This window comes from Bos indicus x Bos taurus, chromosome 24, assembly GCF_003369695.1.
Source record: "Bos indicus x Bos taurus breed Angus x Brahman F1 hybrid chromosome 24, Bos_hybrid_MaternalHap_v2.0, whole genome shotgun sequence".
Classification (NCBI taxonomy): Eukaryota; Metazoa; Chordata; class Mammalia; order Artiodactyla; family Bovidae; genus Bos; species Bos indicus x Bos taurus.
In genome coordinates, this window is record NC_040099.1 from 585,891 (window position 1) to 601,215 (window position 15,325).

General features: G+C 54.0%; 1 protein-coding gene across 1 annotated transcript in view; it reads left to right on the forward strand.

The window, feature by feature from the left end:
- The window catches only part of PARD6G (par-6 family cell polarity regulator gamma), a 77,949-nt gene that overhangs the window by 41,390 nt on the left and 21,234 nt on the right, over positions 1–15,325 (forward strand). The window lies entirely within an intron of this gene.

Below are 15,325 nucleotides of genomic sequence, written 5' to 3' on the forward strand. Positions count from 1 at the left end.
TTTTTAGCTCTGAAGGCCTGTAACAGCAGTATAACTTTATGTGAAAATAAATCGCTAACACAGGTTAATGACTGAGGTGGGGGCATTCCGGTGGATTTACTCCTCAAAGCTGCACATTAGACTTGTTTTCTTGTCTCTGGACTTGGGAGAACCTTAACAATTCTAAATACCGTCCTGGAGAGAAGGACACTAGCAGCGGAGGCCTGGCGTGGGGAAAGGGCTCTTTCCAATTCCCGTGGGGTGACTGTCCCTCCTTCCCTGAGGGGCCTCTGCGCCGCCCTGGGGGAGCAGTGTGGTGGGCGGGGGCACCTCTCACAGTGTTCTCTGCTGCGGACTCTGCCGTCTGGGGAGGAGGGAGACTGGCCTTAGTCCCTGGGGCTGTGGGCTCTTCCCACCGGAAGCAGCAGCAGTGTGCGGGCGGAAGGCCCAGACGCCGAGCCCAGAGCTGCTGGCATGGGGCCGGGGACCTGGTTCTCTCTCCTCCACTTGAGTCCCTGCTTGACTGACGGTGTTCTTACATCGCTCGCCACCAGTTGTCCTGTGGCGAGGGGGCCACACATGCAGAGCGCGCTGAGCATCGGCCAGGGCCTCCTGTGTGCGGTGTTGGAGGGGACGTGGAGGAGGGCCCGCAGGGGGGCCGCTGACCTCACCTCGATCTGGTTCTCTGGCACCAGATCAGAAGCGCTGCATCTGCGGCCCTGGCTGAGCCAGTGTGTCCTGCTGCTGGTCCCGAAAAGTCAACACAGCTGCCACTTCCTCACGGTGACTGGGGTGGGGCGGGCGCGGGCGCTCCGGTGCAGTCGCCGGGGCTTCGGGCCCTCCACGGCCCCTCCTGTGTGGCTACACCTGCACCAACTGCCCCTCACGTCTGGGTGCCTGTTCTCCTTCAACCCTCTCAGCCAGGCCTGATCTCCACTAGCCTGCATCCCCGCCATCCTCTCGTCTCTTTATTCTGGCTTCTCCGTGTTGTGTCATCAGTTGCTCCCAGGGCTGGTGTGTTGTCCAGATCCCACGTCCACAGCTCTGCCGGCCATCCCAGGTTGTGGCGTCACCTCCCGAGGTACAGAAAGTGAGGCGTGGGTGTGAAGCCGTGCGCGTGTGTGAGAAACGGGTCTCTGTGCCGCTGGCACGTGCAGTGGGGTGGGAGGCACCACTGGCGCCCTCGTGACACACCTGTGCCTTAGGCAGACCAGGGGAGGCGGGACGCTGCCCGCGGGGCCGCACACATGGCTCTGCTGCTCAGGCGTGCGGCCTCAGGCCCCGCGTCCTGTCCTTTGTACTTTTTGCTTTTTCCCTGGCCTCACAGAAGTGGCCCGAAGATTAACCAGCTGCCTCAGGGCTCTAACCTTTTTGTAAGCATTTCCAGCGCTGGGGCTTCGCCTCCAGCCGCTGCCTTTCTGTTCCGTGACCGCAGGGGGCGCTCACCCCCGACCCCCAGCACTCTCTCAGGGACCCTGACTTCAGGGGGTGCTCACTCCCGCCCCACCCCCAGCACTCTCAGGAACCCTGACTGCAGGGGCGCTCACTCCCGCCCCCCAAGCACTCTCTCAGAGACCCTGATATCAGGGGTGCTCACCCCCGCCCCCGCCCCTAGCACTCTCTCAGAAACCCTGATATCAGGGGTGCTCACCCCCGCCCCCCAGCACTCTCTCAGGAACCCTGACTGCAGGGGCGCTCACTCCCGCCCCCCAAGCACTCTCTCAGAGACCCTGATATCAGGGGTGCTCACCCCCGCCCCCCTCCCCAGCACTCTCTCAGGGACCCTGACAGCAGGGGGCGCTCACCCCCGCCCCCCAGCACTCTCTCAGGAACCCTGACTGCAAGGGGTGCTCACCCCCGCCCCCCCCCAGCACTCTCTCAGAGACCCTGATATCAGGGGTGCTCACCCCCGACCCCCCAGCACTTTCTCAGGGACCCTGATATCAGAGGGTGCTCACCCCCGCCCCCCCCCCAGCACTCTCTCAGGGACCCTGACTGCAGGGGGCGCTCACCCCGGCCCCCCAGCACTCTCTCAGAAACCCTGATATCAGGGGTGCTCACCCCCGCCCCCCCCCCCAGCACTCTCTCAGGGACCCTGACTGCAGGGGGTGCTCACCCCTGCCCTGCCCCCCAGCACTCTCTCAGGGCCCCTGACTGCAGGGGGCGCTCACCCCGGCCCCCCAGCACTCTCCCAGGGACCCTGACTGCAGGGGGCTCTCCCCCCTGCTCCCCCCTCCCCCCAGCACTAGTCTATCATGGCCTGGTGGCCCCTGAGCCTACCGTTCTCACCGGTTCTATGGGGGAGCCCACCTCGGGTTGTTGTCAGGCTTCAAGAGAAGAATGTTCCCGCTGTGTAGGAAGCCTGGCCCCTCGATACTATCGCTGTTGCCGGGAGAGGCAGGGGCAGCTGCGCTTCTCCGGACGGCAGGCGGGAAGCACCACCCTGATGCCCGCCGTGCTCAGGAAAGGCCCACCAGCCCTGTGACGGGGCTGTCCTTCCTGGGAATGGACGGGCCTGAGAGTCCTGGAGGGAACTCTCCAACCCCACGTCCTTTCCCACAGCATGGGCTCTGAGCTTTGGGTCACAGAAATGCTATTTCTGTGATTTTACGGTAACCACACCCGCTCTGTCATCTACTTCATAAATTTCTGTAAATTGATGGTGGATGAACAGATAAACGAAATGCGGTGTATCTGCCCACCAAGGTTTTATTCAGCCATAAGAAGGAGTGAAGCGCTGGGGTCCAGCCTGCAGTACAGCTGGGAAGCAAGGCCTCGTGGATGAAACCGGCCTGTGTTGTACGGCTCCACGCACGATCCACCGGGTTCTGTTTGTGACCAGTTTATCTGTAGCAGCACTTTCACGGCTGTCTGCAGACGCGCACAGGTTGCCAACGCACGTTCCCACCGAGGCAGAGTAGGCGCTGCTCTGCCTGCCTGTTTCAGCTCACACTGTGAACTGTGTGCTTTCCACGGTCTATTTAGTGCCACATTTTCCACATTTTTCTTTTTGTTTTTTAATGTATTCAAATACATATAAAATTTAGCAGTGTAGGGGCTTCCCTGTTGACTCAGTGGTAAAGAATCCACCTGCCAATGCAGGAGACACAGGTTGGATCCCGGATCCGGGAAGATCCCACATGCCACAGAGTCCCCAAGTCCAGGTGCCGTAACTACAGAGCCTGTGCCTAGAACCTGGGGGCCACGACCAGAGAAGCCACCATGATGAGAAGTCTGTGCACCACAACGAGCGAGTAGCCCTCCATCTCCATAACTAGAGAAAAGCCAGCACAGCCATGGAGACTCAGCACAGCCAGATAAACAAACACAATTATAAAAAGAATAGTTTCGTGTTGGGACCATGTAAGTGTTCAGCTCACTGGCTAATTAAATATGCTCCTGCTGTCGTGCAGCACCCACCATCATCCGCCCCGGTAACTTCTTCTCATAAAACTGAATCACTCTACCTGTTAAACACTGACTCCCCATCTCCCCTCCCTCAAACCTGGCAACCACCACTTTTTGCCTCTATGATTTTGACAACTCTGAGTACCTCATATAAGTGATATTAGACAGTATTTGTCCTTTTGTACTGGCTTATTTCAGTGACTGAGCAAAATGTCCTCCAAGCTTCATCCATGCTGTAACCTATGTCACAATTTACTGTTCCTTTAAGGCTGAATAATAGTACATTCTATGGCTACCACATTTTGCTTTTCCACTCATCCATTGATGAACACGTGGGTTTCTTCCACGTTAAGCTATTGTGAATAATGCTGCTGTGAACATGAGAGACAAAAAGCTCTTCGAGACCCTGCTTTCAATTCCCAAGTATGAACCTAGAAGTGGAATGGTAACTGTATTTTTTATTTTTTTGAGGAAGCCCCATACTGTTTTTCACAGTGGCTGTTCCATTTTACATTCCCACCAACAGGGGGTAGGGGTTCCGGTTTCTCCACACGCACACCAACACCTGTTTTCTGGTTTGGGGGTAATAGCCATCCTGATGGATATGAGCTGGTAGCTCACTGTAGTTTTGATTAGTGTTTCCCATTATTAGTGATGTTGAGCATCTTTTCACTTGCTTAATCATCATTCATATGCCTTCTTTGGAGAGATATCTATTCAAGTCTTTTGCTCATTTTGCACTGGGTGGTTTGTTTCCGGTTGTGGAGTTTTGGTTCTCTATCTGGATATTAATCCCTCATTCAGACACATTATTTGCAAATATGTCTTCCTGTTCTGAGGGTTGTCTTTTACTCAGTGGCATGTGTCTTTTCTAAGATATAAATGTACCTTTGTCTGTGCCGCATCTCAGTTGTAACATGCGGGACATTTAGTTGCAGCGTGGGAACTCTTATTTGTGGCCCCTGGGATCTAGCTCACTGACCAGGGATCAAACCCACGCCCATAGCCTTCACATCTGCAGCTTCCTGTCCTTCTGCACATACTCCACTATCCCTCCTCCGCCCAGGGCTGTCTACTGTTACAAGCTGTGCAGGTTTTCCCCTTGGAAGGGTAAGAGGTGTCACTGTACCTTTCACTTTAATGCTTTGCCCACTTAAGAAGAACAGCAGTCCCCAGAATTAAGTACTCACAGTGGAGGAATCCAAATCTGGTCAAAATCTGCTCCCTCCCGGCACACTCCACCCCACCCTCGCCTCCCCCCACCCCCCGCCTCCCCCCCCCGCCCCCCCCACCTCCCCCCCCCCCGCCCCCCCCACCTCCCCCCCCCCGCCCTGCCCCCCACCCCCCCCACACACACACACACTCCTGTCCTCCCTGGGCCTGTGAGAACAGCGGGAGACTGGCCCAAGGCGGAGGGAATGCAGGAGGAGACGAGCAAAGGCACTGGGAGTGTCTCTATTTTCAGCAGAATAAACAGGAAGTACAGATACTCACTTGTCACCACTTACCCACAAAATAAAACCTCCCAGTACTATCGACCCCTGTGTTCTTATCATCTATGAGATGGGCCTGTACCCTTCAGGCCCCAGACCACGACCAGAGGAGGGGCCCTAATGGAATCTCAGTGGCTCTCTGCCCCTGGGGTAAGGGGCCTCCCACAGTGCCAGGGGAGGCTTGATGACTTAAGTATACCAAAAGATTGCCAGCATAATTAGAGGACTCTCAGCAACTATTTACTTTTAAAATAAACATAAATATGGGTCATTTGCATGTGTCTGTTAACTGTTCTTGGCATTCTGGCATTCTTTTGGGTTCCTAGAATGAGGAAGATACATTTTAAAACTTTTTTGGTTATCAGAAACTGCATGATTGGGGGTAGGGTAGGGAGGTAAGGGTATTTGCTTGTGATGTCACTTAAGTGAGTTGCCAGAAAAAGTAATTAAGGGGTGTTCTTCAAAATAAGTTGGTTGCAAATTTGGTTACAGATACTGGCAGAATCTATAATTTCTGCTTTATAAATGCTTTTCTTGGATTCTGCATTAAGTAGCAGGAGGTGTGTTTGGTTTTGGAGTTAGGGGTTCACTGCTGAGCATAAAGCATTCAGTGGGTGTAACCTTTTAAGTTCCCACAACTGAATTTCTGTATTTTTTTCCTCATTTTATTCTGTTTCCTAAGACACTGCCTAAGGTTTTGAGGCTGTGTGTTGAGGGTAGGGTAAAGATGTAATTTCACTGAATTCACTTCCTCTCTGTGCCCACACTTTTCGGAACAGGCATAGAACCTGCAGGTAAACACCCTCTTCTATGGGAGATGTTTCACAAGACACATTTACTTTTTTGTCAGTGATTTCTGGACGTTTACATGTTTGGAGAATTTCCTTTTATTTTCTAATTATAAAACAGGACAAAAATTCTCCCACTGCTCTACCACGGGAACATGCAGAAAACAAAACGCCTGAACCCCGTGTTCACCCTGGAGTGGGAGTGGATGTGGGAGAGAATGTGCTGACGCAGCTCATTAAAAAGCAAACAGAGCCCAAGCCACGCACCGTCCAGAAGAGTCCAGGGCTTGTCCTGGGGAGGCTGGCCACTCTGGAGGCGCCGTCAGACAGCCAGGGCCGCCCCATCTCCTGGACGCACTCCCTCCATCCGTGTCACTGCAGCCTCTCCTCCAGTTGGGCCTTTGGGAGGGAGGGGAGACACAGCTGGCTAAGCCCCACAGATACCTTGTGTATAAACAGTGAGCGTTTACACAGATGGAATTGGAATCTGCTCCTTTCTTATTTACTTGCTAGTCATATATACTTTTCAATGCTTTTAAGCCCATAGTATATTAATAATTTGGATTCTTTTAAAAATCTTTACACATCACAAACATATCCTAGGTCATTAAATCCTCTGTAAAACATTTGTTTTAAAAAACGTTTTGTTTTGCTTTTTTCTGGGACGTCCCTGGTGGTCCAGTATAAGAATCCACCTGCCAACGTAGGGGACGCAGGTTCAATACCTGGTTCAGGAAGATCCCAGACGCCCAGGCAACTAAAGCCCGTGTGACACAGCTTCTGAGCCTGTGCCCTCGAGCCTGCGAGCCCCAGCTTCTGAGCCCCTGGGCTGCGACTCCCGAAGTCCGAGCACCTCAAGCCTGTGCTCCGCAAGAGACGCCACCATAATGAGAAGTCTGTGCAGCAGCCCGAGCTCGCTGCAACTAGAGAAAGCCCTTGCACAGCAACAAAGGCCCAGGTCAACCAAAAATTAATTAATTTAAAAAGAAACGTTTAAATTTTTTCTACTACTTATAACATATTTGTAAAAGAAAATTCAAACAACATGGAAATAACTCCACCAGCCTGAGACGACCACTGTCAGTAGTTTGGTGAGGCGCCTCCAGACCCCTTGGTGTAGATACAACTCGTTGGATACAGTTTTATATAAACAGGGTCATAATGCACATACTACAGAGATTATTTTAGTCTAGCATCACATTTTTGACTCCTTGTAGATTATATAGTATTTACCATCTTTTTAACAGACATAGCAATTGTATGAATGTAACAAACTCTGACTAATCCCATATTAATTTACACTGTTCCCATTTTTCACTATAGTAAACTGTGTTGTACCTTTTATATACATGTCAGATTCAGGATTAATTGGTATTAATTAAATTGGTATTTATTTATTATTATGCAGGTTCTTGCTGGATTAAAAGGCATATTTTTAACTAAAGTGTATTTATGCCAGTGGGCCTCTCTTTAGCAGGGCATTAAAATGACATTTGAATTGGGTCTTTTAAAACACACCTTTGAAGACTGTTCTTATGTGGCATGAAAACTCGTGAGCTTTGAATTGACCCTCCTGAAGGCTGCAGTGAGGCCAGCAAGGATCTAGCAGCGCTGTGGGGTGAGGGGCTGCCCTCGGCTAAGACAGCACCACCTGGGGCCACGGGGGACTCCGAGAGTCCAGGCTGACCACACCCCGAGTTCAGGGAGCCCCTCCCAGCCAGGTCTCCCCGGGGGACCTTCAGGACAGGGCTCCAGGGGAGAGGCGGTGCAGGGGGCCGGTACCTGCTGAAGCAGCGTGCTTCCACAGGGGCCGGAGGGTCGTGGGGCTGAATGTGGTCACGGTGTTGTTTTCCTGTCTGGTCCGAGTGGGTCATTTGCGACAATTAACACGTGTATTTAAGCTGGTTCTTCAGTGAGCATGAGCTCAAGGATTTCCAGTCTGACGGGAAATAAGGCCCCAAAACAGAAGCACGGTTGGGGCTTTCTTTTCATGTTTGAGCTGATAATCCTGGTTGTCAAGCTGCCAGTGTGAGTAGGATTTCTGTTTGTAAAAATCTGTCTAAACACAAAGCAGCAGACTCCTCTGGTAACATAACAGGGCTGTGTTTCTGTTTCCAGAGTGGGTTAGGGTTATGTGCCATTGCCCATTTTTAGAAGGGAGAGATTCTTTGGCCTTCTGAAACCACCCTGCCTATAGACTCTGTGACTGCACTGCCAGCCTCCCCTGTGTGCCTGGTGCTGGGGTACCTCCCACGGAGGCAGAGCCCCAGGGCCCACCTAGCATTCAGGCCGGCGAATATGGCCGTTCCTTTCTGGACTTGCCGAGTCTCTAGCGCTGCGGCGAGCAGGTTGGTCCTGTTTGTCCTTTGGGGGGCAGGTCGTGGGGCCACTGCAGCTCCAGAGAGGGGCCGGGTCCCACAGACTGTGCAGGTTGTGCCAAAGCTGATGCAGAACCACGGGGAGGTTTAAGCAGATGCTCTGTGAACTGGTGGAGTGTCCTTGTTTATAAAGTGGCTGGTTAAAACAGGGATTTCCCTGGTAGTGCAGTGGATAAGAATCTGCCTGCCAACACAGGAGACGTGGGCTTGATCCCTGGTCCAGGAAGATCCCACATGCCATGGAGCAGCTAAGCCCAAGAGCCACAACTACTGAAGCACAAGCTCCCTAGAACTCACATACTGCAAGTACTGTGCCCACGCACCTAGAGCCTGTGCTCCACAACAAGAGAAGCCATCCCAGTGAGAAGTCCCTGCACCGAAACGAAGCATAGCCTCTGCTTGACACAACGAGAAAAAAGCCAAGCAAAACAGCGAAGACCCAGAGCAGGAAAAAAAAAACAGTGGCTGGCTAAAACATCTTTTGTTTAGGTGAGAAATAGTTGATGAGTATTCATCTTAAATGTTTAAAGATCTTAAGCATTTTCTATTTGATGCATTTTTCCTGGAAAAAAGCTCCAGGACACTGGAAACTTAAATCTTCTTTCTTACCCATCTAGTCTACACCTGCCTGTGTTCTCACGGTCAGTGAGCTGAGGAAGCTGTTTTCATTCCTGTTAGTAATCGCTTTGAATCCAATTAAATGCCACTGCATTTGGAGGGAAATCTTTCGGGACGAGAATGAAGACAGCTGGAGGAGAAGCTGCACTTGGTGGGGGCTACCATAGGCGCCCCCAGGGAGAAGGCTGCGCCCCAGAGCAGCTCCCATGAAATCACCCCGCACAGAGACACTAAGGGTGTTCTTGCGACAGGCCATTTCTGTTTAAAGGGCTTCTCGTGGCAGAGGACAGCTGTGGAGACCGGAGGCAGGTGGAAATCCAGAGGGTGTGTCTTCAGCCCACCCATCCACGGTGATGCAGCCTCAGTGGGGCTCACCAGTGAGGAGGAGGGAACCGCTGTGAACAGGCAGCAGCCGAGGGAAGGAAGCCCTGCTTTCAAAGAGTGGCCCCAAGCCTGGGATGAAGCCTTCCTGTGCCGCCTTCCTCCAGGCCCGAGCTCTCAGCTCTGGAGATGCTTGCTTGCTCCTGTTTACCTTTTCCTTCTCCTTCTCCTTCCTTCCCAAACTCTGGCCTGGCTCCCCGCACCGCAGACTGTTTCTCAGCCTTCTGCCTGTCTTGCCCCCTCCTCTTTCTCTCTGGCTGCACTGGGCCAGGCTGGCTCCTTGCCCATCACTCCCTCCTGGTTCCACAGCTTAGAGGCAGGACTGGCCCCGACGCGCTGCCCGGCCCCGCAGCAACCTCGGGGATCCTCGTCACATTCATATTATGGTGCATCAAGGCGTGTCTCGTGGGCATCTCACACTGTGCCTTCTGTATGTTTGTGTCGTTGGCCGGCTCCATCGCAGCCTGCTTGTTTCCCTTTAGCATCCATTCCTGCCTAAGATCCATCGCTGTTACCTGCCCACTCAGGGAGCCCTTAGAAGTGGCTCCCATGTGGTCCGGAGACCACTGGCATCAGCACCCCAGGGAGGTGAGGGGCTTGTGAGCAGCTTGTCCCAGTTGCAGCCAGGACCCCTGGGTGAAGGTCAGAGCTGCTCCTCCAGCGCCTCGTGTTCATGGCGCCAGAATGCACCTATCCCTTCTACTCTCATAACAAATGCTCATTTAACAGTTTGAGGTTGACCAAGGACTTTCCAGCTATCATGTGACTCTCACAACAAACCAGGCTATATGATTGTTCTCATTCTGTGTATGATGAAACTGAAGCTTCAGAAAAGGTCAAAGCTTCCAAACATAATTCTCAACTGAAATTGTTTGGAATCTATTTATAATAGCCGCTGGTGAGGGCTGATCTGGCACCTTTCAACAAAGGATGTACGGGGTGACATCCAGGCATTTCACTGTGATGGGTGTGACATGTGACTGTCGGCAGTCAGAGGAAGCCCCAGCCTTGGGAGCTGGAACCGAGGTGGGCCCCCACCTCACGACCATGTTGTCTTCCTGTCGCCAGGAGAGCCCTTATTTAGAATACAGTCAACTTCAGTGGGCGGAGAAGGCGATGGCACCCCACTCCAGTACTCTTGCCTGGAAAATCCCGTAGATGGAGGAGCCTGGTAGGCTACAGTCCATGGGGTCGCGAAGAGTCGGGCACGACTGAGCGACTTCACTTTCACTTTTCACTTTCATGCATTGGAGAAGGAAATGGCAACCCACTCGAGCGTTCTTGCCTGGAGAATCCCAGGGACGGGGGAGCCTGGCGGGCTGGCGTCTATGGGGTCACACAGAATCGGACACGACTGAAGCGACTTAGCAGCATTAGCAGCAGCAGCAACTTCAGTGGGACCTCAGCGCAAGGTGTTTATCATGGGAATGGTTTACCTGTGCTGGTTTGGAGTCCAGAGATTAACATTTCCATCGTGAACTTTTCTCTTTTCCAGAGACGTAAGCAAGATTTGGATTTCCTCTTGCATAGTGATCTGTCTTCCTGTTTTTGCCCTTTTCTCTGTACTTTCCACCCTCTCCGGTGGGAAAGTGATTCAGCCCGGAGCCGCGTCTCTGTTAGACTCCACCTGCACCCGGGGTCTCATAAACCCAAGCTATCTTGTAGCATTTAACAGGTGCAGGCGGACATGAGGGCGATACTGACGGTTGGCACTGGAGCTGCTCACTCCTGCATTGTCTTCTGTGGGGACACCAGGGCAGGCCATGCCCCCGGCCCACCCACCACACTCCCCGTCCCGCGAGAACCACAGAGGGAGGGAGGTGCCCCGGAGAGCTGCGCCTTGTCGGCCTGCAGAGGAGAGAGAGTCCTGACACTACCCACATGGAAGGCTGTTTCATTGTGAGAAAGCACAGGCAACATCACACTGACCATTTTACCCTTTTTTGAGCGTGCGGGTCAGGGGCACTCAGCACATTCACACTGATGTGCAAACACCACCCACCTCCTAAACCTTTTTGTCTCCCAGCTGGAACTGCACCCATTAAAAATAGTGTGTTTTAGGGAGTTAAATCAAATGCCAAAAAGTACCTCTGTCCATATAAGTATAAATCCCTATAAAATGCCCATGGGGCACATTTATAGCTGATAAACGTCTACAGTCTTGTTAGAATTTCTAATCCAAGGTGAGGGATTACACTTTTTCAAACAGTAAATCACTTAGGAAATAACTGTCACTTGCTAGTTGGAGTCGTCACGTCCCTGCAGAGATCCCACGCCTTCCTGGGGGCTGCGTCTGCAGCTGACCCTCCCCCTGGTTCCCCTGCACTGACTGCCCTGGCCTGGAGGCCGGCAGTGGGAGCTGTGCTGCTTCGACTTCAGCTGTATGTGGAGTCTCAGCAACTCCGGACACGTCAGGGCATCAGCAGTGACTCAGAAGGTCAAGCAGCCTAACTGGTCTTCCTCTTGCTGGGACCCCAGTGAGCTGGCAAGTGCAATCTGTGTCATGACATGTGTTTGCGTGTTGGGAGTAGAGTCCCCTGAGACACCGGGACCCCTGGGCCAACAGCTGTGCTGCCTGTCTGCCTCCCTGCAAACCTTCCTCCTTCCGCCTCCCAGACTCAGGAGAGGGGAGCCAGGTGACGGCCAAGCCCGCATGGCTCCCACCTGCAGCTAGTAAGCCTTTGACCTTGGAGCCACCCCAGTCTCTTTCAGCATCTTTTAGTGAATGAAATTTCTTTGTGCAGTTGACACTGAAGACACCAGATGCATGTTTCTGATGCTCAGGACCATCAGAGGGCAGAATCTGAGACTGAGGTTTAGATTCAGGGTTTGTCAGCGTGAAGAAGAGAACCCCCAAACCATCTCTCCAGCAGCTTTCTGGCGGCCCTCATTGTTGAGGCACTTGGGCACACTTAGCACACACTGATGGATCTCCTGCGCCGGCAGAATCAGTGGAATTGCCGTAATTCAGAAGGTGAGGGGACCCTGCACTCAGTGCGGCAGCTCCCTGGGCTTTGCATGAGGAGGTTTCCAGATCCCGCGGCCCTGGGTACTCCTCAGGCCCCTTGGGAGATCCCTGCCGACCACGCTCTGTCGTGAGGTGCTTCTGAAACTAAAATACGTCCTCCTCACCTTTGTTACTTTTTAAGTCTTCATCCACTGGTGCCACAGACCAGTTAACCTCGAGTGCTGTGAGCTGCGGGGTTGCGCTGCAGATGCTCTCTGCCAGGCCCCATGGTAACTGACTGGCAGGGGTCCTGGTGTCCCAAGAATGGGGGTGAGGGAGCTGCAGAGACTGTGTGTGTTTCACCAGGAGTCAGGCGTCAGGTTCAGGGCTGTTGTCACAGCAGGAACTCAATGAGCCCTGTTTCCTGCAAAAGGAGCTGGTTTTGTCGGGGAAGACTCCCGGGGCTGCGGAGCCTCACAGGCAAGCCTGGTGTCCTCGAGTCCATGGTCTCTCTGAGGGGGGTGACCTGTCCCTCCTTTACAACGGACAAACTTGAGTCCCAGAGAGGTCATGTGGCTTCTCAGAGGTTCAGGTGTCTCTGCGTCTCCTCCCACAACTGGAGCTGCGAGTGAAGGAGGCTGCAGCTCTCTGGGGCGGTCAGCAGAGGAGCTGGGCACTTGCACAAGCCTGGCCCACAGGCTGCAGTTTCCATGGGCCTAAAGACGGCATCAGAAAGTGTCCCTGGACAGACCACAAATTCCTCTGGAACGCAAGAAGGATGCACACTGTGGTTCCTGGCTGCCATGGCTTTTCCATCTTGGATGCCCGTGCTGTCCAGCCCCTCTGCTGACCTGGCTTGTTGCTGGGGTACCAGGCAGCTCTTGAGAAACAGCAGGAAGATGGCCTATTCAGCTCTTAAAATCTGGGTCCTCAAGACGTACTGAGGAGAAAACACAGAGTGCAGAATTTTATGCACACGATGCTACACTGAGCAGGGGGTAAGAGTCTGCGTTCATACCTGCTCATATTTGCACAGACAGACTCTGGGGTGATTGATAAATGAGCAAAGTCACAGCCTAGGGTGGGGGTGGGGAGCAGTGAAGGCTTTGGGGTTTGCTTCTGGGGTGATGACAGTGCTCTGGAATTAGGCGACAGTGATGGCTGCACAGCTGAGTGCACTGTTCTCAAGGGCCGCACCGAACATGGCTCAGCCAGCAGTGAAAGCGTCTTTTTGAAGCAGGTGTTTCACTTGACTTTGAGCCTCTGCCACATATATAACATGAGCTGGTCTTCGACTCTGCTCTGGATTCTTGGACTGAGGGTCCCTGTGAAGTTGTGTCTTCTGCAGAGTCTTCAGGGTGTATGGAGTAGAGGACCCAGGGGAGGGCTGGCCTGAGTGTGTGCAGGGTCCTGGGTCTGCTTGCGGGTATTCATCCTCAGGGGCTGCTGGTGAGGCACCTGGGTGGCATTGGTGGCCTTTGCCGTGGGCTCACGAGACAGACATCTGCCTGTTGGCATCACGCAGTGCCCAGCGGCCTCTGCTGAGAAAGGGCTGCTGCCGTGTGTGGGCACTCAGCGGGCGGGTGCTGTGAGGCTCACAGTGCCTGGAGGGCGCAGAGCTGGGCCAGCTGAGGGCAGGGGCAAGGGCCTGTACCCCCTGCCCGGCTGAGCTCTGGCACATCCGTGCCCTCCTCTGCTGTCGGGCCCAGCTGTGGGAATTGCTGAAGGAGGTCTGCTCTAAGTATGGGCTTTTCTGCCAACAGTTATTTTCAGCTGTTTGAATTACAGTTGTCCCCTCTGGTAACCGCTGTAGTGTCCTGTAAATACAGGCCGAGTCACAGCCCCAGGCAGGAAGGGCGGACACGTGGACGGCTCCACACCTCCTGCTGGGGCCGGCGACCCCTGGGGCTTTAAGTGGCCGCTCGGAGGCAAGGGAGCCGTGGAACACGGCCCTTTCTCTCTGATTCAGTCCTGATACTCTTCCCACACCCTCTGCTCTGCAGCTGAACCAGGAGCCCACCATGAGCTGGTGGCAACCCACTGGCTCCAACATGGGTTGGAGAGCTGGCTTTTCAGAAGTGTCCAACCCCGTTCTGCCCCTGGCAGTCCCGTCCTGCTCGCAGACAGACTCCTGAGAGGCCCTGTGTTTTCCTTGGAAATTGAAGGTTCACGTTTCATTTCATCTGACCTCTTGCCTATTTCATAAAAACGATTAAATGTGAGAGAGTGGGAGATGGGGACAGCTCTTCCTGTCCATGTCCATGAAGTGGAGGGCCTGAATCAGGCTTAGCCCCCAACACAGTGTGCTGGGGCTGGTGAGACGAGACCCAGGGTCTTTCATGACTGTTAGTCTTGGGGTGTGGTGTCTGGACCACGAGCCAGCACAGCAGCCCCAGCTGGAGGTGAGGGTGGAGGAGGTGAGGGCAGAGGGCAGGGATGGCATCGGGGCCCCTGGTTCCAGGCTTCTGAAAGTGTGCCTTTTGGGAGAGACACCAGCTCCATCTCCTGATGCTTTGTGAAGCGATGGGTCCACAGGACGGCTGCTCACAGCCTGCTCCCCGGTTGCTGAGCTGGAGCTGTGGCTTAACCACACTGTAGGAGGGCACGGTGCTGAGTCTTCAGCTGAGCTTCTTGTCTGAGGTCAGCACCTCAGGCCCGGAGGCAGGAGGCTCCGTACAAGACCTGCCTGGGGACCCGGGGAGAGGGAGCGGGTCACTCGTCAGGGCCCCACTGTTAGCCCTTCTGCAGTGACGCTGAGGCTTGTGACCCGTGGAGGGCAGAACACAGTCCTGGAAAGGAAAGACTGCTCTCCCGCGACGGCCGGGGGTGGGAGGCGTGTTGCTGCGGGTTGGGGCGTGCGCGCCTAGCTGAGAAAGATGACTTCACCTGCCCTGGCCTCGCATGTGTCTGAGGCAGCAGCCCCGAGACACACCTGAGTGATTTCAGATCCCGGAGTAACCGAGTAAAAATGTTCCCCTCTAGTCAAAAATGTGACTGCAGCCCTCCAGCCAGGCTCTCCCTGTGGGCTAGGCTGTGGGCACAAGGCCGGGAGGCTTGGCAAGAAGTCCTCCCACATGGGCTAGAGGCGGGAACGGCGAGTTCCGATTGGTGCTTTGTGATCCGTCCCCCTTTGTGGCTTCTGCAAATATGTAAGAAATCGGGCAGTTGGCTCTGTGTTTCCCTTGACTCGGCATGTTCTTTATTAACCATCTGCCCAGGCTGGGTTGTCCTCCTCCCTCTTCTTCCCAAGAGGAGCAAATGGCCTGCAACCTTCAGGCTATTTGGAGTTGACATGGCCCCGAAGGTGGGAGGGGGCTGGGGCCGAGGAAGGAG